The sequence below is a fragment of the Arctopsyche grandis genome, chromosome 8, assembly GCF_051622035.1.
Source record: "Arctopsyche grandis isolate Sample6627 chromosome 8, ASM5162203v2, whole genome shotgun sequence".
Taxonomy (NCBI): domain Eukaryota; kingdom Metazoa; phylum Arthropoda; class Insecta; order Trichoptera; family Hydropsychidae; genus Arctopsyche; species Arctopsyche grandis.
Window position 1 is genome coordinate 8,808,498 of NC_135362.1, and position 21,277 is coordinate 8,829,774.

A 21,277-nucleotide genomic window follows, 5' to 3' on the forward strand; every position below is an offset into this window, starting at 1 on the left:
TAGAAACAGTAACGTAGCAGACAAAGGTGAAAACCTCTTTTTGTCGTGCTCAACTGAAGAAAATCCGCAGCTAAAGAAAATAAACAATAAATAAAAACGATAACCGTTACTAATCTAGCCCAGGTGTATTTGTAATTAACCGTGACAGATCGGTTTTGGCACTTTCACACAAATACACTAAGATCTGTCATCGTTCATAGCGTTCCACTTGAAAGTGTACACTAAATTATATACATACATATATAAAAATGAGATGATTCTTTTATTGTTATTTTATACACTAAATTGCTCATATAATTCCCCTTTGGTGATGGATTTCAGTAGATTTTCCAAAGCCGCTGGTCCAGCAGGGTCAAGATTTTCCAGACCTATTCCTCCGGCTCGCCGTAATAAAAATGATAAACGTCGAAAGTTTCACGGGGGAACCGGTGACACCGAAAAACGCGGCACATTATTAAATATACCGAGGGAAAAGCGTCATTGGTACGTAGGAAATGGACAAATAACTCTACGAGAGACCATAATATCACGAGGCGAGACGTTATTTATATTCGGGCCTGTATATAGCGGGCGATAAATTCAAACGTACATAACTACCGCACTACCGAACTTTCGCACCACCGAATATGTACACTTTTTTCTCGTAATATTATTATTTTATGGCCGTAAAGATTTCACCGGATCTACACGTGTATATAATGATGCTGATAAATCAGTGGAAAATTGTCTCAGATCGAATTCAATCCTCCAAAGTATAGATCCAAACGAGTCTATTTCTATCGTATACAATACGTTCATATGAGCACAAATATTCCTATCGTATACAATACATTCATAGGTCAGTTTTCATCATTGGAATAAGTTGGGTTTAATTTACGACTGAAATAAATAGCAAAATTCAAAATATATATCTTTACTGACGCATCTTTTAATGTTCATTTAAACTACACAGACTGGCAGCTGCACACAACAGCAGTACGAATAATATAGTAACCGACACAATCTATTCATATCATACAGAAGTTCAAGTGATCGTACATTTAACTTAGTATCTTATAATAAATTTGATTGAAATATATTAAATTTTTTATATCAAACAAATAAAAATCTAGTAATTTGAGCTAATTCTTTTTAAATCGAAAAATATTTAAGAAACCATTTAAATTTATATAACCACGATATTTTACGTAGTTAACAACACTACCTATGTAAAATATCCTGTAGTACCTAAATTATATATGGACACTTCTTACATAATGTGTACTTGGCATATCTGAAATAGCAGTAACCGACACGATCTATTCATATTATACAGCAGTACACATCACCATAACTTATCAAGCAGAACCGGTTTTCCTTGTCCACTGTAGAAATATTCACTCACAACGTGATGTCATAGTAGCGAGTGCACGCGTACTAACGAACGCCCCCATGCGCAAATGAATATTTTCGAAAACGTCATATTGTGACGATACGACGCAAGCAAAACTGCCCCGTATATTCGCGCTCGGTGATGTATATGTAAGCCGATGTTGCCGTGCACTCGGCCAAAACTTATGCTGCTGTATAGTATGAACGTGCGCTGTTGTATAGTATGAATATAAGTAGTCTTTTCCGTGCACTACTGTGTCGGGCTGTTGCCTTGCAAGTGCTCGATAGTATGAATCGATTTTTAAACGTAAGCACTGATTATATTAAGATGTGTGTATGTATGTAAAATGTTACAAATATAATCCCATAACGGAAACAATATAATAAATAATAAAAATAAAATAGATATAAATTAATATATGCATTTAAAAGGAGCATGAAGGTTAGTATTACAAAAAAGTATAAAAAAGAATCGGATTATTTCAAAGCTATGTTGATGATAATGACAGTTGACAAGTCCGGTTGCCAAGCTGTCAGGTCAGAAATCTTATGGTAAATTGGACTAATTCCATCAATTAGTAGTCGTCACAATCTTTATATACATATGTTTATACATATTTACTTACATATATAATGCATAGTGTCTGTCTGTCTGTGATAATGAAAAATTATAATTAGAGAATGGCTGAGCCGATTGAAATGCAGTATTTTTCCAGCATATTTAAATTTCCCATAATAAGTTTTAATTTGTATATGTGTATGTATGTTACAATTGAAGCGTATCTTCCAGTTGTAATAAATTTTAACCGGTTGGAATATATTCCACCTAACCTGGTACCAACTACCGTTATATTTTAAGTGTATTTTCAGTTGTAACATACTTTGACTAGTTGGAATATACTCCGTCTAAACGTGAATTATATTTCAACTGGTTAAAATATATTACAACTGAAAATACAGTTCAACTATAAGTTGGTACCAGATCAAATGGAGAGGATAGGTTTTCGTGAAAGCGTCACTCGACTAGTAAACTGAGTTGGAAAGTCACATTTTTATTTTGTTTTGAACACATTCTTCAAGTTATCGTAATATGGTACTCATTGCATAATTGATAATACCTATCAAATATTAACGCATTACTGAATTCTAAAGCATTCGTAAAAAAATTAGAGCTGTCAAAATTCAACTGTTATATTACAACTGGCGCACATTGTTGAAAGTGCTTTTACACTTATAGAGATATAATTTACTAATTGAATTGTATTCGAATATGAATGACCTAAAATACCAGTTAGAATATATTACAACTGAAAATACACTTTGACTGTAACATACATTAGAATGGGCAACTAAGAAAAACTCGAAATTTTAAACACATGATCAGAAATCAATGTCTCCAAGTAACGTCAAGTGTTCAATATACCGGACCTTATATGCTTATTTAATATTATTTGACACCAAAAGTTCAATTCCAAAATGATAAATACATACATAGATTTGACCTTTAGTATTAAATTCAATACTACTTTGAATGTACCTATATTATACATAATAGGAGTCCGCAAAAAAGCGCACATTACCTTCGTTTTCAATTCTATCCACAATATATTATTATCGGATATATCTAAATTGTAACCTATCACTCTCAAAGCTATATGCTAGAGAGGATCCATTGTGTTTCCGTGAAGTTCTCGCAAATTGACGAGAGCTATGCCAGCCTCCAAATTTAATTTGTATTACAAGACCAGACAGAGGGCCAACGTGCGAGACGAATTGTTCGCCGACCAAATTGGGATTAATGTGGCGTGTCCTTTATACAGTTCCCTTTTTGTCGAGAGGACCTCCGACTTTTTTCCACCCCTCAAAAGCCACCCCCGGTCTTCGGTTCGAAGACGAAAAAAAAAACACCCAAAAGAAAACAACGACACGCCAGAAGACATCTTGCGCCGCATTGTATTTGACGTATCAACTCGGACGAATTTCATTCTTCGTTGAGTTTAATTAAATATTAAGATAGCAAATTTTCTTATGTACATGGACGCAGACGCCCCAGTATGCGTACCCTTATCTCTGAAGTAGCTGACGAAATTCGACCCAATTGGGAAATTGGTTAGTATGCAATGGAGCTCTGAAAATTGCAACAAAAAAAATAAACAAAACAGTGACGTAGCCGACAATGGCGATTCATATTGGCGTTGCAAGATCGCTACTTCTGTGTGCACGCTTGGACAAGTTCATGAAATAAACATGTGTTGCGAGAGACTACTCATAGATATGTCTCAGAACAACAATGACCAGAGACCCAAGATTTACATAACACCATCTCCACAGCAAAGGAGGGGGGAAGTTGTCCTCCTTGCGGATTCTTCAAAGTTCGCGTTCCGCATGTTAAATCGGAGACGTGTCGTTACATAGAATTTTAAGATTTCAATAACACGTCCACTACGTGTATTGTTCAAATCGTCTATATACGTACATTCACCGTATAGAATACTGTATTATCTGAAGAATTCGTTCGCACGAATTGTCTCGAGGATATATTTCTTTCAGCTGGAGATTTACTTTTATGCGTAATACGCGTTGAATTACCCAAATCGCTCCTCTCGCTTAACTTTATGCCTACTCTATTTTTTATTTATTTTATTTTTTACTTCTCATTGTACTCCCTTTCAGCGAGTCAACGGTGGTGGCATTGTGTTAATATTGAAGCCTTTTAAATAAAGTATCAAACGCCAACGGTACTTCTTTTTAGAGTTGGTAGATTGATGAGCGAGTGCGGTAAAGTTTTGCCTTGAAAATTATATCAAAAGGAACAAATTTGGAGGCAGCGTTGTTAGATTAGTGCAATTTCTTCTGGAAGATTTGAGCTTTTGAAATAGCTTGATATTATAATTGAAAGAACTAGATGAATTTAGGAAAACTCGGCATTTATTATATGTAGTATACATACATACATAGTATGTGTATGTAATGTTATACATGTAATAAAGATTCCAAAAATACCGAAATTTGCCACTACGGGTGCTACTGAAATTTTTTTGATCACTATTGATAGTACCAAAATTGGTAATACAAAATTGTAGGTTAATTTTCAGTTAATCATTAACTATTTTAATCAAATTATTATTCAAATATGTGAAATCGAATGGTGAAGAATTGAAAGGTGAATCGAAGGCTTTTCATTTCAGTCAGTTGTAAATCAATATTCTGGAATATTGACAGATAAAAGTACAATATTTTATACATACTTTATCTTCGATAATTTGATTTTAAATTTATGAAACACATCTTAATGGTGCAGCTCCTTTGGATAGCAAGTCAAAAATAATATTGATTGTTAACTCATTCATTGAACAATTCGTACAAGTTCATTCAATACAATTCATCGAACATACATATATGTGAATTGGAAATTATTATATTTTGATATTACCGGCAGTCTATTTTGTACTACCGGTACTACCAATTTAGAATCCCTAATATGTATTTCATTTCATTTGAAGGTGTAGGAATGAAAATTCATAAATGTGTTTATATTGTACTACATTTCATACTGTTGCTATGAAAATTTGAGAGAAATTGGTACTTAATAATTCTATAGAGTTCGATATCGGATAGTTGTTAAAAATATAATAGCATAAATACAATTCCGTTGGTTAAATATTTCATTAAAACTGTTTGAATGTAAATACTTATAGTGGGTTGACACAATACTAGTGCACACGCTAATTTGGTTACTTGGACGTCTCTCGTACGTTACGTAGACGTTGCCACGTTACGAATTACGAATTAGTGGCTCGGATTGAGAGCACTCTTATCGTACCAACTCGGTAATAAATAATTTCGAGAAATAGAATATCACTTGTGTGTGTTATATGAACATTTGAGATCAAACTTAGAATAGTACACATTATTTAATTAGTACCTGGTTATAATTATAATAGTTTTTTTTAATAATTTATTTATTGCTATAGTCAATATTTGATCGTATTTTGTATTATATAAATTAAAAATACTTTAAAGTAGTCACAGGTATAAGATCAAATCGATTTCAGTAATTAATTAACTAAGACAACAATTTATATACACATGTTTGTAGTCTTGAGTGTCTATAATATTGATCTATTGTCAGATGAATATCAAAAACAATGAATTATTCTTCCGTACAACAAAAGTCAATAGTTAAATGTTAATTTTGATTGACACAGATATATTTAATTAATTAAACATTGAACCTGTTATTATAGTTCAAGGTTCCAATGGATGCTATGTAGATATATCTTTCATTTCGTGATAAATAAATAATTTAATATCTACATTATATTTATCAGGATTATATGTACAATGTGTCTGAAAACAATGAAACACAATACATTATATGGTGGCGCTAAGTAATTATAATAATTGAATTTCCGTGAAAGCTTTCGCAAAATTAACCACACAATTTCCAGAAATTATGAATCTACAACATTTCAGCCGCGACATGATACGATTCGAAACAGTCCCTTTGGAAATAATTCACATTCGTGATATTAAAATTAACCGCAAAAAACGCGTTAAAATGACACGTAATTTTTTAGTCTAAATCTTTATTTCTTTTTTTTATATAACGGCTTACGAAAAAGCTTCGGGCTGCTTTTCCAAGCGGCTCGCCCCGTTTTCCCATTCATACAAATTAATTAAGCACTTTCGTGCGATGTGATAAAAAGCGGCCCCGTACTACACAGACTCGAGACTTAATCTAATCAAGCCTTCTGTTTGATCATCAAAGAGATAGAGCCTAAAAATGAAACAATTCTCGGCTGCTTTTTTCCTCAGCCACTCCACTCGTTTTCCCACCCATTCCCCACCCACCTCAGACTCCCCTCCCCGTCTCGCATTCTTTGTAGCTGCCCTTTTCGCCCTTCGCAATTCAATGTTTTCGGTATGAGGAGCCGGATACTTAATTTAATTGAAAGAAGTTTTCTGTACGCAGCGAGTGAAAAACGACCTGGAAAGTGTTGGAAAATTCGAGCAATATAAAGGAGTGCGTTAAAAGTTATTGAGCTGATTTTTTATGGGCACATTTTACGATAGACACAAGAAGTATTACACTATTGTAAATGAAATCAATTCGATATACTTTAAATTTAATTAATTACAGCCTTGCTTCGGCAATACTTTCTCATTCGAGTTTTAGTAGTGCTGAATAAATTATTCATTAAAATGCTCCAGGATTGGAATCTTCAATGTAAATTTGTCTCGATGAATTGCGTTGTTTATCTTGCCGCATTCATTTGCAATAATTTTAATTAAAACTCGAGATGTACATACATACAAGAAATATATAAATAGAGGAAAATTCTCAGGGATTAACTAATGGTTATTTCACTTTTGCAATTTATTTTTACATTTTTCAATAGATTATTATTTTCATATTATTTTCCTCTTGTACGTTTTATTTTTTTAATATTATATTTAAATCAAAAAATTGAGTATCAAATACAATTATAAAATTATCAGCATTTTACATTTGAATTTAAAGACAATATTATAAAAATATAATGAACAGGAGGGAAAAGATCGTAATAATAGCACCGTATGAACAAAGCTGTCTGAAACCATTGATAATAAAATTTTCAATTTATAATTTGAAAATGTAATGAATTGAAAGCTGCAATGATTTAAAAAATAGTGAAACTACAATATATAATAATTGAAATCGATATTCATCATATCAATATATTATCGCTATTTTCTCATCTAATTTTATATAGAGGCAACTCTTGACATCTTAGGATGGGCTATTTTTTTATACTACTATTACTACTACTACAAATAGATACGTATCTATTAGTAGTAGTAGATACTAATGTCTAAAAAACAACCATGGATGAATACGTATATAAAACAATAAAATGGTTTATATTACATATACGTCCCACGAACTTTTATATGGATAAAGAAACGCCAAAAACTTTTTTATCACCGCATTATGTGGATATGTGCGGCAAATGCCATTCCCCATAAAATGATTGCATAAATATACGTCGAGATATAAAATCATGGCGTAGGTGTATCGGTCAGTGGCATGCTCTGTGACCATCCCTTCTCTATAATTTCCCGGGGGAATGGAAAATAAGTACAGAACGACACTCGCCGGACACCACTGTCATATATAACCCCCAGCATCGGGACGAGGACTCTCCCTCTGATGTCACACACGTATCGAACCCATTTTTCCCCCTTCCAAAGTCGACTAATATTGATAACGAAATTCGAAACGGGGTCAATGAATGCAAGTATGTACAGTATATATGTATTTTCGACGAATTTTCCGCGTGGAAAACTAATTGGATGCGAGTCGTGCAATAGTGCGGTGGAAACTTCTACTTAGCCTACATACCTACGGGGGATTTTAATTCGTTGCCAATTTTCTTAGACTATACTACGAACGTTCTAGACTTGTGGTGCATTGTTTGCGCAAATTATATATAATTTACAATAAAATTTAATGCATACCTGTGGTACTCTTAATTGCAGAGGAAAACTCCCCCGCGTAATCACAATCAGTCAATGTTGTGTAATGTTTGCTTTATTACTTAAAATTATGCAATGAAGATCAGTTCACTTGTGAAAGTAGATAGTTAAATTCAATTTTAAATTTGATCGATATTACCAAAGTATACCATTTCTGAAATTATAACTTGGATTGTTGGCATTAGATCAAACTAAAATACAATACAAAAATCAATCTTACATGGTTTCATTAAAATCAATGTATTATATAATTTTAAATTGGTACTCGTATCACGTGTGAGGTTAAATTTAACTGTTTTAGGTTTCAGTAGTGTCGACTATAATATGCAAAACCTACAAAATGGGCTAGTGTGTGTGTGTGTAATAAACTGGCCAAAGAGCCCTTTACACTATAGCGATTTAGGTGACCCGTGTCATTTTGTCAATTTAAATTCATCCTTTTTGCCTTGCGGATTTGTAAAGTCCGATAGTTGATAAGAAGTCGTGATTTACTCGTCTAGGTGTAATATTAAATTATAATAAATTAGTATTTTATGTGTCTTACCTTTGCTTTAGTGATGATATGTATGTATGTCCGACACCGCACCTGTAACAATTGAGTTGATTAATTAAAACTTGCACCAGTTGATAGAATATACAGACATAAAAGTGAGATAATATAGTATAACAAAGAAGACGAACTGCAATGAGGCCTTTGTCCTCGTTATAAAAAGCTCTGAATTGGCATTCGCAATCTTTCGCCGACGAATGATGGAACTAAAGCAAATACTGCTCGGCGAGATCAAATATAAAGGTAAACTTTTAATGGTAGTCTTTGTGTTTGTGAAAGTTTTTGATCTTTATCGTTATAATGAAGGGTTTCCGAGAAGAGGATGAAAGTTTAACGGCCAAAGGAAAAGAAATGTGATACGTTAGAAACGGACCACGTAACATTACACGCTGTTATTCAACGAAACTTTTTATCATTTTAAATGTTATCTATCGAACGTGCTTACACACGTTGAAAACGAGATCGTGTGAATTATATGTACATCCATACAAAACCATCCTGGTAACAATTTTTAATAATATTAGTTTAAAATGTTTCAAAAGTTGCATCATATGCGGAAGCTACTACGCACTACACCTATTTGATTAGATTAAGATTTTAATAGAATTTACTTTTGCGATGCGTGTAAGAATTTTTTGAATTTTTCCTAATAAATCTTTCAGGTTCTCGCTGTATCCCTGTATTTAATCTGACACGAGATCGATCCGCACCACCGGGGAGGGGGACTAATCCCACAGTTAAGTTGGGATTAATCGTGGTAAGAATAGGTAGGATAATATATATTGAGGATTATGTCGGAGGAATACAGGGAACAGCCGACGGGATTATTGTCAGAGCCGACCACCTAATCTTCCGACCGGTCTTTTCTGTAATTATTGGTTCTTGCTGTAAATTTCTTTTGTCTCGAGACAAAACCGCAAACACCTCTCGTTATTTAACCGAGTTGGCGCACCACTGACTTAACTGGACGGACGTAGACAATTTAAAAGAGACTTTTCCTTTAAGGGTCGACGGGGTGTTTGACGTTTTAGAAAATTAGGTCCGTTCTCGTATACGCTTGTATGTTTATATGTGGAAAATCCCGTGTCCGTGGCTGATACCGTTGTTTGTGTCACAACAACCCATATCTGCGTGACGCACTTTCCGGTGACACGGGAAACTCTCTCTCCTCGTTTCGTGGGCCAAACAACTGTGTCAAACGCTTCAAGGCGTTCACGCAAAACAATGAAATTGGGAGACTACTAAACGAAATTATGTATAACAAAAAAAAAATAGTCAAAAAGGAAGAAACCCAGACAAATAGCTAGAAAATGCAGTATAAAAGCATTCCTTCAACTTTGAACCGTCCATTGATAAATGTATCATACAATAACGCAAAAGATATAAATAAATATAAATGAAATAAAACATTTCACGAGGGTGCTAAAACGTTTTATATTAGTTGGTAAGTTCATGCCCTTATACTGTAAAAGAACATCACTGAAAATCCAATATTAATAATTTGATGTTTTGTTTTTTTCAATAAGCAAAAAGTGCATACAAAATAAAACAGTCATGTAATTTTCCAATTGAAGGCTGAATATTAAATTAAAATATTTCAGTTTGATTAGGTAACTGGTTTGGAAGATAATTTAATTCAAAAACGAAAAAAAAGAGGGTACCTATAAGGGTGGGTATCTTTTCCGATCAGCTTAAGAATTTGAAAAAAAATTAACGTCATATCTTTTAAGTTGTAGTTCGATAGGACGAACGGTGTTTGAAAAACCCCTAAAAAACACATACACACACAGTTTTTCAAGTCATGAAAACATGATCAGTGATTGACTCTGAGTATGAATGAATCAGTCAAAATCGAGTTCGAATTTTCGCATGATCGCAAAACTTCGTCTATTGTTAGCATATACATAAATAAAGTAAAAATTGTGGTCATTTATCAAAGTTAATCTCACGAATATGTGACTGGTAAAGTTTTCAACAAGAAACATTTAACATTCAACGCAACAACAGGTTATTTTAATGAATTTATTATTTTAAAGTACTCTTTTATTATTTACCGTCTTCAAGGGTAATTTGAGGATTATTTCAGTAACTCAAATAGCGATGATCAACGACATACATATGTACTTTTAAATAATATCTTTTTACTAGTCAATGCAAAAATACCGACGTTTATCACTACCGGTACTACCGAAAAAATCAAAATTAAGTCTTAAAGTGGTTATACCGGTATTGATTTATTTGTGCAATAAAATTACCCATAAACAATTAATTAATTATTTGCGGTCCAAATTTTTGCTGATCATCAACTATTTCAATCGGTAACTTTAATTAATTACTTTCTTAATTACCAAAAATATTTGCAATCCTTTTACACTGCGCGAATTACCGATCAGTGAATGTCAAAAAAAAAGTAAATATGTAAATTATTGCTTGCTACTTACGATGACAAATTTTCATGTGCAAAGGATGAAAAAATCAGAAGGCTACTTGTTGTTACCTGTCAGTTATGATAAATAAATATATGTAATCTGAAATATTCTCGGGTAACTATAAGCATGATAATTTCGACATACTATATTTTATTTCACACATAGAGGCTTCTTTGAATAACAAGTCAAAAAGGATGTCATTGAATGATGAATTATTCTTCGACTAATTCACACAAACTAGCTAATACAACCTTTTCTTATAAATTTGAAACAATTTAATTAGTATAAAAATTAAATTATTATATGTACTTCCATACTATTGGTAGCTTCTTTTTTAATTATTTAATTACAAATACATTTCTTATAAACTATATACGTACTTAAATACATATACATATATACATATGAAAATAAAAAGCTTTATCTTTGTGCCTCTTCAAAAAAGAGACTAGCTTAGAAAAGTTACTTTTGTACTATCTGTAGTCTATTTTGTACTACCGGTAGTCCATTTTGTAGTACCGAAGGTTGAATTTTAGTACCGGTATCGTAATCCCTAGTTTTGACTAAATGACAAAATTCTTATCAAAATAATGAATCATTATTTTAACATTTTAGTTTTATTGATAATTTTTGTGTCAATATACATACATACATATTTACATATTATAGAAAGATAAACTCTATATTAATAAAATATAACATCACAACGCCAGTTCGCAATCCCTACAAAAAAAAAATCACGTCGATTTGTGTCATGCCCATATACTTACAATAATATCTTTCCGTCAATCAATATCGAACAAAGTACAATATTATGACTATCGACAATAAACATCACGCCGAAGATTTCCCACTTTGATTGAAACCATACAAACATAAGAACCATAGTAATATTACGACGACCTGCCCATTCTGACGTAATCGGAACGTTCTTGATTATTTTATATAAGCATACATTGTATATTGTCGATCTTTACCTATATATTTTACATTCGAGTACTTACTTATTGCAAATACATAAACAGTTTATTGTATTTTCCAACACAAATGCCACAAGATCAAGGTATTTTAAACGGAGCCGTGACCCGATAACGTCAAAAGGACCACGATCGTGCGACAACTCAACACATTTCCAACGCATACTATCATTAACACATTATAGGCCGTATTGTGAAAAATACACATGGGTAGCATACAAAATGCATTATAAGAATTACACATCCTGTATGCATTTGCCTACTTATTTGGACTGTGACGAAATAGCTTTCCAAGGCATATGAAATACTACGCGCTTCGAATTAGAATTAACTGTCACAGATATTTTTTTGACATGTGCGTAGGTCTCAGAGTGAAAGCAGGCAAACCGCAGAAATGGTACTTTCTAAGATGCTGTGTTATTCAACACGTTTTTGGAGCATCTTTTTAGTGCAGCGATTTTCGCGAGAGGTCGGCGAAAATTGTGCAATCGTGATACAATAAACTCGTGCAATATACTATGTATGTAATATCAAATTTGCGGTCGAATTACACCGACTGTTACATTGATAATGATACGTCAAACTGTGTGTACTTGTTCGATTGACATATTGATCAAATATTATCTCGCGTGTAATTTATAATGGTTTGGTTGGGGTTTTGACATAGTAATCCGCGTGTGCAACTGTCGTAGTTTCGACACGTTGTAAATAAAAGTCAATAATGTATAACAAAATTCTATTGGTGGGGAAATTCCACACGTTTTCTTGTGTCACATTTTTCTCGACTCTCCCCGAATTTCTATCTGGTAACTTTGGCGTAATTATTCCGTCTATGCTTTCTCGATTTTACGATGTAAAAACAATTGCCAGTTGCCTAAACGTATCGGCGACTTTTTTCCGATGGTTAGTCTTGCGGAAAATTATAACGACGACTTGCTAATTCGATTGTTGTGTAACTTTACAATTTTCCAAAAAAAAATTAAATTGATTGGATGTATATACATGAACCTTATATGTAGAATCGATGCCTGTTTTTTCGGGATGTTCATTTTTCAAATTTGAACGTGAATTTTAGTCAGGTATATACACATATAATTATTTTAACAATACTCAACGATCTTCGATTTTAATACCTTAACACAAGAAGGATTGTCTGGATAAAAAATTAAAATATCATGAAATATCAAACAAGAGAAAGACGCATTTCCGAAACGTACGCAAACAGATCGTACTCTACTGAAAATTCTGAGATAAAAGAATAATTATATATTACTTATGTATTGCAACGTTAATTTTTTATAAATTTTTTGTATTTTTGATATAGTCTTTTCCGGTCTGTTTCTCTGTGTATATTTTTGTTGGGATCATAACCGTACTAAATTATTTTATAAAAATAATATTTATTAAATATTTTTGATTACATCATCACCAGCATTACATTTTCTTTATACATTATATGGTAAAAGAATATGTATATGAGCCGTTATATTTGAAAGTAGCATAAGTCCACTTTTATTCATTTTGATAAATATTTTTTTTTTGCGTTTAACAATATTTAAAAATACTGCTGGTCTGTAATACGTTTATTCTGATTTTCGGAGATTCTGGACATATCGAATTAAAATAAGTGATAGCAATTTGTGAATGAAGTTAAACAGAAATAGTGTTTTAAAAACTGAAAATTGGAATTCCGCCACTTTCAAATATAGCGGTTAATATAATATATACCAATTATATGTATGATTCTTCTGGACTTTATTGAATGGTTCATATGTATATTAGTTCACAAAAAAGAGACAAATCAATACATGTACTACATATGTACAGAATACTGAACTAATTTATCTATGTAGTTTTCCATTCAACATCACACCTTAACTTCGACTGTTACGAATGTAAAGCTATACATATTTTAAGAAAATGATTAATATTAAATCCAGGTGAAACGGCAGAATAGTGATGTTTTCGAAAAGTTATCAGATCCATGGTGAACGTCGAACGAATCTACTCTACCCATCCCAAAATTGGTGTCTAATAAAAGTTAAGCTTTCGCGATTTGCATTTATAATATATTCTTTTGGTTCTCAATCCCGCAGACAGAGGAAACAATTAACGGTGGAAGCGGCAGCTGCGGCGAAAGCGAAAGTTTTATTACATTATTCTAATGGAAATCTGTGATGAGACAATTCGAAAGGATACCAAATTTAATATGAAAATAATCCAGTCACAAAAGCTGGATGCGAAGTGAGGAGGGAAACTTTTTAATGCCGAATTTTCGCCGCGACATGCTCGAAAATTTTCCTCCGCACCCTGCCCCCCCCCCGGTTTTCCCCTTTTTCCATATTATTTTCTTTCGTGCTCCGCCAACCCTGGAAAATTATAAGACAAAGAGTCGGACTGGCAACCATTGTGCCCATTACAAAGTTCTCCCTTCGGTCTTGATCGCCGATGACGCTGATGAACCCGAATTCTAGCGACGGGCACCGCCTTTTGTCAATTGACAAAAGGGGTGAAATGTCTCCGCTCCGTTCTGAATGAGTCTAATAAAATAATTAGTCATAATTCCGAGACGAATTCAAACAAATTCGCTAATGTATATTACGTGATTTATGGTTGTGGAAAAGGCCTTTCAATTGTTCGCGTCGGCGACAGACAATGCCCAGACTAAAATAGCTTCTGCTCGTCTGTTCGACCAATTTTTAAATCAAATTATACAACTTCACCAACTCGAATATAAATTATCACATTTGTCACATTTCTAATATTTTATTTTAATACTGAAAAAAAAAAACGTTTGATATATGCACAAACTAATTTCAAACCCTGTAACTTTACTGAAAATTTTTACAGAATTGAATATCAAATTCGTTCATGTATATGTAACAGTCCAAGGGTGTATTTTGTTCGTTCATGTACAAACTAGCTTATTCATACATGAACCAACTTGGCCAGTCATTATGTACAAGAACAATTAGACGAACGAAATAGTTTGTTTATGCGAAAATTATAAGGCATAATTTTAAATATTCTCAATCGTTTATACTATCCTCTATGTGGGTTTGGTGCAAACGATCGAAAAGCACCAGACAGATTGAACCACAGATTAACTGTATGGCTGCTTTAAACGCAATTCTTGACTTCACGAATGAAAAATTGCACATCAGATGACGAGTAACTTTTCAATTATGACGAGCAATTATTAAAATGGTAATTATTAAAATTGAGTTGGATCTTTCTGGCGAGTTTTTAATAATTTAATAAGGAAAAATTTGGAACTTAAGTATCAGAAGCACAGAACGCATACAGGGTAGGTATGTCGGGACTTCGGGTAGATTTCGCTTAGTGTAAGTGCGAGCAGTGCGCACGCATAAGGTACACGTGTCATTAATCTGTGGTTCAGTCTGTCTGGCGCTTTTCGATCGTTTGTCTCTATGTACATACATATGTATGCGTACCCTGGGTTGCAATGCTATTAATATTAGTGGAAACGGGAATTAGAGCAACGTTAAATGTGGTTTCCATAAAATTTCCCGTTTAAATATTTGGCGTTTTGGCATCTCAAAGATTTCGTCATGAAAAAATCGGGATGAAAATAGACTGTTACATATACATACATACATATATGTATATTCCATGATTTAATTGTTTAATCAATACCAAGCTTTCTGCAACCACTCATTGTTTAATAAGTAAATCTTATGGATAACTTTAATGTAACAGTCTTAACAGTATATAGCATTTTATCTGCAAATTTTAGTGAGCTGAATACATATAAGCTACTACCGTCAATATACCTATAAATTTTCAAATTAAAATAAAATCAATCCGAGCAATTTTTTAATAAAATTACCTCAAATCTACCAGCATACATTTTAAAGATACTTAAAGTAAGCCGTTCACTTATCCTAAGCCGTTTGCTATTCAATGATTTACATATTTGATAGCATAATATACTAAATTACAGTTTTATTATAGTCGTATTATACATACATACATTATTGTATCTATATATCCTTTGATTTATAAAATATTCGTAATTTCAACGTTTTTACAATCCCTCTGCAATCATTGTTGAAATAATCAATAGTTTATTTTATGCGGTCAAATTTCATAAATTCTTCGAATAGCTTTGGCGAAATTCTACGCATTTACATAAATCATAAAAACCAACCGATTATTATCAATGTGACAAAATGTTATTCTTGCTATATTCAACTTTACATATCTACATACATGTATAATCAATTTATATTTCCCATGATGCCATTAAGTGTTGCTCCTGAACGACACCTGTGGTATTAAACATATCTACTAATTTTTGGATTATAAATTTGAAATTATATTCATATATTAGTACACTCGTCGCTTTGGATGAGATCTGTTAGACGAGTGTACATGATAAATGGAATAAATAAAATAGTGGTGACATACATAGGTTTGATAATTTGTTGAAAAACCGTTTCAACAATGAAATCAGATAAATTAGCAAAGCAATCGACTTGGAGTCACAAATATCCAATTCTGACCAGCAGCACTACATAAATGCTTCCGAATAAATTCTCTTAATTCGAGATCAACCCAGGGCTTGAACCTTGGAACTTTTCGGTGGTTAAACTTAACCTAACCACCAAACTATACTGTTGGCTAAATTTATTTGCAAATTTTCAATTTTAACTTTGTATTATTGATGTCACAAATATCCAAGTCTGACAGCGGCACTACATAAATGCTTCCAAATAAATTCCAAAGTCGAGGGCAACTCAGGGCTTGAATCTGGAAACCTCTCGGTGGTTGCATTAACGCAAACTCTGAACTATCCTGCTGACTTTTATTATTGACTAGCAGAACCCGGCATGCGTTGCAATGCCACAATACTGCATGCAATTCACATTCCCGTTCCCGTTCTCGTTACCGTATCCGTTCCCCTTGCCGTTCTCGTTCCCGTTCCCATATGTAGATAAAATGCAGGCAGCGAACACATTTGAAATAATTCAACTGTTTGTTTATTTTACCTAACAACGCAGGTCGCGATACGAAAACATTTGAAATTATTGCGTTGCAATGACACTCATTCCCGTTTTTCCCGTTTCCGTTCCCGTTTTTGGGTGATTTTTTTTCACAGTAATCTTCCCGTACATATATACAACAAATCCTGAAAGTTCTATTGTAATCGGTTCAGTGGTTTAGGAGCCAATACGAGACATACTGACAGACATTCAATTTTATACATATAGATATGCAAGAGACTATCTCGGAGTTATATTTTCGTGGCGCTAATCGTAATTCTACGCCAAAATTATGATTATTTTATTAATAAAAATGTATGGACTGGCTTTTATTTTCAAAAATAGCATCATGTTGAAATACATATTGGTTTGATGGTGTGCTTTTACGTGTACGGGAAAGGATCGAGTACGAGCGATGCTTGTGGCGTTATAAGGGATATTCGAAGCTTTACGTAAAATCGGGGATTGCACGTCAGCTGTTGGGATTTCGAGCTTACTCGCTAAAATTGTTATCTCCTATATACGGGATATAATTTGTTGCTAAATTTCGCGAAGAATTTCGCGGCGAGACAGAGGCGAGGATAATCTTTATTATGCGCCTCGAAAGCGCGTTATATATTACATTATATTACCGACGAGCGAATTCCGCATACTACTTACTTACACACTACATACATTCAAACATATAATACGTATGCTTTCAGCGTAAACAACGATGCGGAAAACCACCGTTTTAGTTGCATTATCGAGACGAAAATCGATACAGGTGAAAGACGAAAACCTTCGCGAGCCGACAAATTCACATTTGCGATAAAAATTCTTGCGAAAATCGCGTCGATATTGGCGCTAAGCGGACCGCGTTACAAAATAATTATTGAAAACTGGGCGAGCGTTAAATATTTTTAGCATTTTCACTTTTTCTTTCGTTATTAATTACGCAGCCATTGTGTTCAGGCCCGATAATAATTTAATATAAAATTTTTCTTGTCGAAATCGCTCCACAGACCTCGTTTTTATTTTATTATTCTTCTCGTGGCGCGAACGTTTTTAATTCATGCAAATGGTATTTTTGCCGGTGTGAACATGAAAAAAAGAGTAAAAATACATTTTAAAATGCGCTGAAAAAAGAGGCGTTATTCGGTTAATTGTTTCGAACGTCATACGAAATTATGCAATTGAGAGTCGCTTTTGTTGCGCGCTTACTTACATATACATTTAAATAAATTTACTAGAAATTTGCACACGCAACTAATTAAATCGCTTTATTCACATACTAACATAACGATTGCATCACATGCTATTGGCCTTGTTATTTGAAAATTATTCAAAAAATTACGACAATGGCGCAATATATGTACGTATGTATGATACATAAAAATCAAAATTGCGGAATTCGAATTTAAAACAAGCACTTTTACATACCAAGGAAGAAACGTACAAAGAAAGTATATTTTACAACGAACATAAAACCTGACCTTGATATTAAAACTTTCGAATTTTTTATTAAAAATGTTGCGTGTTGGTCTCTTGACATATTTATTACAAAATTTTATCACATTCATACTTTTCAACCATTCATTTCATACAAATATTTTTGTATCAATATTCACCTACATACATACCGTATCATTATGATCAAATTAATTTGAATTTAATCGTTCTATTCACCATCGATTCTAAGCATACACACAAAACAAAACCTCTACAAAACAATGATCGATCAAATTAATCAATATAAAATATACAACAGGCTAAATTAAACGCTTCAAATTGACAAAATTAATATTAATATGACAACGACATCAAAATATTGAAATTTGAAAAAATATTGAAAATATTGAAAATTGGTATGATTTATTTCCCATGCCGAGCGTTACAAATGTGTATCAAAAATTAAACTAAAAAAGATTTGGGAAGTTTGCGAATTGGTATTGACATTTGCCTTTAAAAAATTGCAATAAAAAATCCAATTCAACGAACATATTCGATACACAGGCGGTTCATAGCCTTCTAACTGTCACACGTACATATGTAAATATACAGGTTTGTGTACATCGATAATAATCTATATAAACCGATTTTCCCATAATTAAAATGCATGCTATTTGATAATATAATATAAAAAATGCAATTTTCATTGAGATTTTTTTTTCTTTTGATCAAAAAAGTATAAACAAACCCAGCTACAAACTAATCAACGGATCAGTCGAATGTCAAGTCATATAAAACTAACAAGCAATTCAAACTTGGCAACAGAATTATATATGTACATTATTCGTACATCTTGAAATCATCATCATGATTATGGACGTTTCGAAATTCCTACTGAATTCAATCATCTGTCTGTTATTCTTGCATATATTTTGCAACTTTCTTCCTCTGCATTTCAAACTCTCACCTTAAATCTTCTAAACAATTTTCAAAACGTCATTATTTATCTTTCTTTTATTTATGTACACTCGTTTGGGTATCATTTGAGCACTTTATTTGCACACTTCACATCAATTCGTTCAGCAAAAACTACTTCCTTTCACTATATATACCATATTCTTCACACGTCTCACCCACACACTCTTTTTTCAATCATTTTTTGAAACACGATACATTTTACCATATATCTTTAGTATGACTATTTTGCTATGACCGTCCAACATGAAAAGCTTTCATTTTCGAACTTGAAAGAATATTAGATTTAAAAACAATATTTTTTGTTTCAAAAGCCACACGTATCATATTATTCTTAGTATGTACATACATACATATGTAGTATCCTACCAAAGTCACAGTCTATCCAATTATAAATAAGCAATAGATAGAATGCAGCATAGCTCGGTCGTTAAGCTTCTGCTTAGCGTCGAGAGGCGCCGGGTTTGATCCCATGAGAATTTCGATTGAAAATAATTTTTCCGAGTATATCTGTAGTGCTGCTGGTCAGACTTGGATATTTGTGACTCCAGGTCAATCGTTTCCTATCAGAGTTTGCCAATTTTGTCTGATTTCATTGTTGAAACGGTTCCTGGAAAAATTGTCTAAATATTGTTGAAAAATTGTCTCGTGACTTTTATAATAAAAAAATGCTGCAATGTTTGTAATTGGCCAGGAAGGCACACTGGGGTTACCTGTAAGGCCTTCCTGGTATATATATATATGTAAAAAATAAAGAAATAAATGCACATCTTTAGGCACCTGTATATTTTTATTAGACCAATCTCCAACTATTGTAATCATCAGTATGATTAATTGATCGTTGTAGTTCAAATGAATATTTTCATTCTTAAAAAATCCAAATGGATCCTCACTTTCTATGAAAAAAATATAAAATTCACTGTCGGGGTAAGGTATAGTAGGCATCCGCATCGTACGTACACGTTTGAGGATCTACATTTTGTCCGTGAGGGGACACATTCCCTTTTGCGATTTATGACGTGTAAGTACCGGGATATATTACGGGATGGCATAACCCTTTCTCAGGGTGCGAGTTTTCGCTACGTATAAAAGCTCTCCGGTGTGAGCCTGTAAGAATAGACCAAGAATTCAGCAACTATTTCATTCCCAATAAAGTTTTCGCTGACATTTACCGAGGCGCATAACGGAAGCGCATACGAGCTCTCCTGCCCTTCCCCTTCATCCCCTTCTCATACTTCGTCTTGCTAATAACGGCAAAATACGCGACTTTTATTATTTTTTAGTTTAATTTATGCGATAGCTCGGAATTCCTGCAGGGAGAGAGTACCCCGTTATTACGAGGAATTTCTGTAAAATTTGAGACCGTAATTCTACCGACGCGACGCTCAACTCTTTTTCATACATTGCTAGAAACATTAGTAGAAGCATGAGAAGTGTTTTATTTTTGAAATTATATATAGCCTATTTTTGCTATTTCTTTTCTAGCTAATTAAACCAAATTGTATATATACATATATATTACATATATGTATGTATATACAATTACAATTACATAGTGTAACTAACATCGTTATATTTTATTTTTATTGTACCATTTCATTATGTGTATCAATCTTATTTATATCGACATGATTTTAAACATTTTAAACACATAAATGAATATGGAGTGTTTCTCAAATGCCAATTTCTCACATTTTTGACAAAAAGTGGATTTACGAAGTTTACAAATAAAGGAACCAAGAGTTTTAGAAGACATAAACTTTGAAACTATGAGTCTGGTATTTTATATACTATAAAAATTCTAGTACTTATTTATTATAGCTTATTTAATTCTTATAAATAATTTTGTCACCAAAAAACAAACAAAAAGCATATGTTTCATCACATAAGTATTCATATTTCGTTAGCTCTTTGTTTTAGAGTCTAAAACAAAAAGCTTTATGAAATATTAATGTTAAAACTTGGCTATGAATGGGTATAAATGTCTGAAATTTGTACCCATTTGGTACAATACATATT

General features: G+C 32.9%; 1 protein-coding gene across 1 annotated transcript in view; it reads right to left on the reverse strand.

Moving 5' to 3' along the window:
- LOC143915205 (uncharacterized) overlaps positions 1-21,277 on the reverse strand; it is a 203,263-nt gene that overhangs the window by 166,367 nt on the left and 15,619 nt on the right. The window contains exon 2 of the mRNA XM_077435704.1: positions 8,435-8,476. The gene's annotated coding sequence lies outside the window, so the exon portion shown is untranslated. The remainder of the gene's footprint in view (positions 1-8,434; positions 8,477-21,277) is intronic.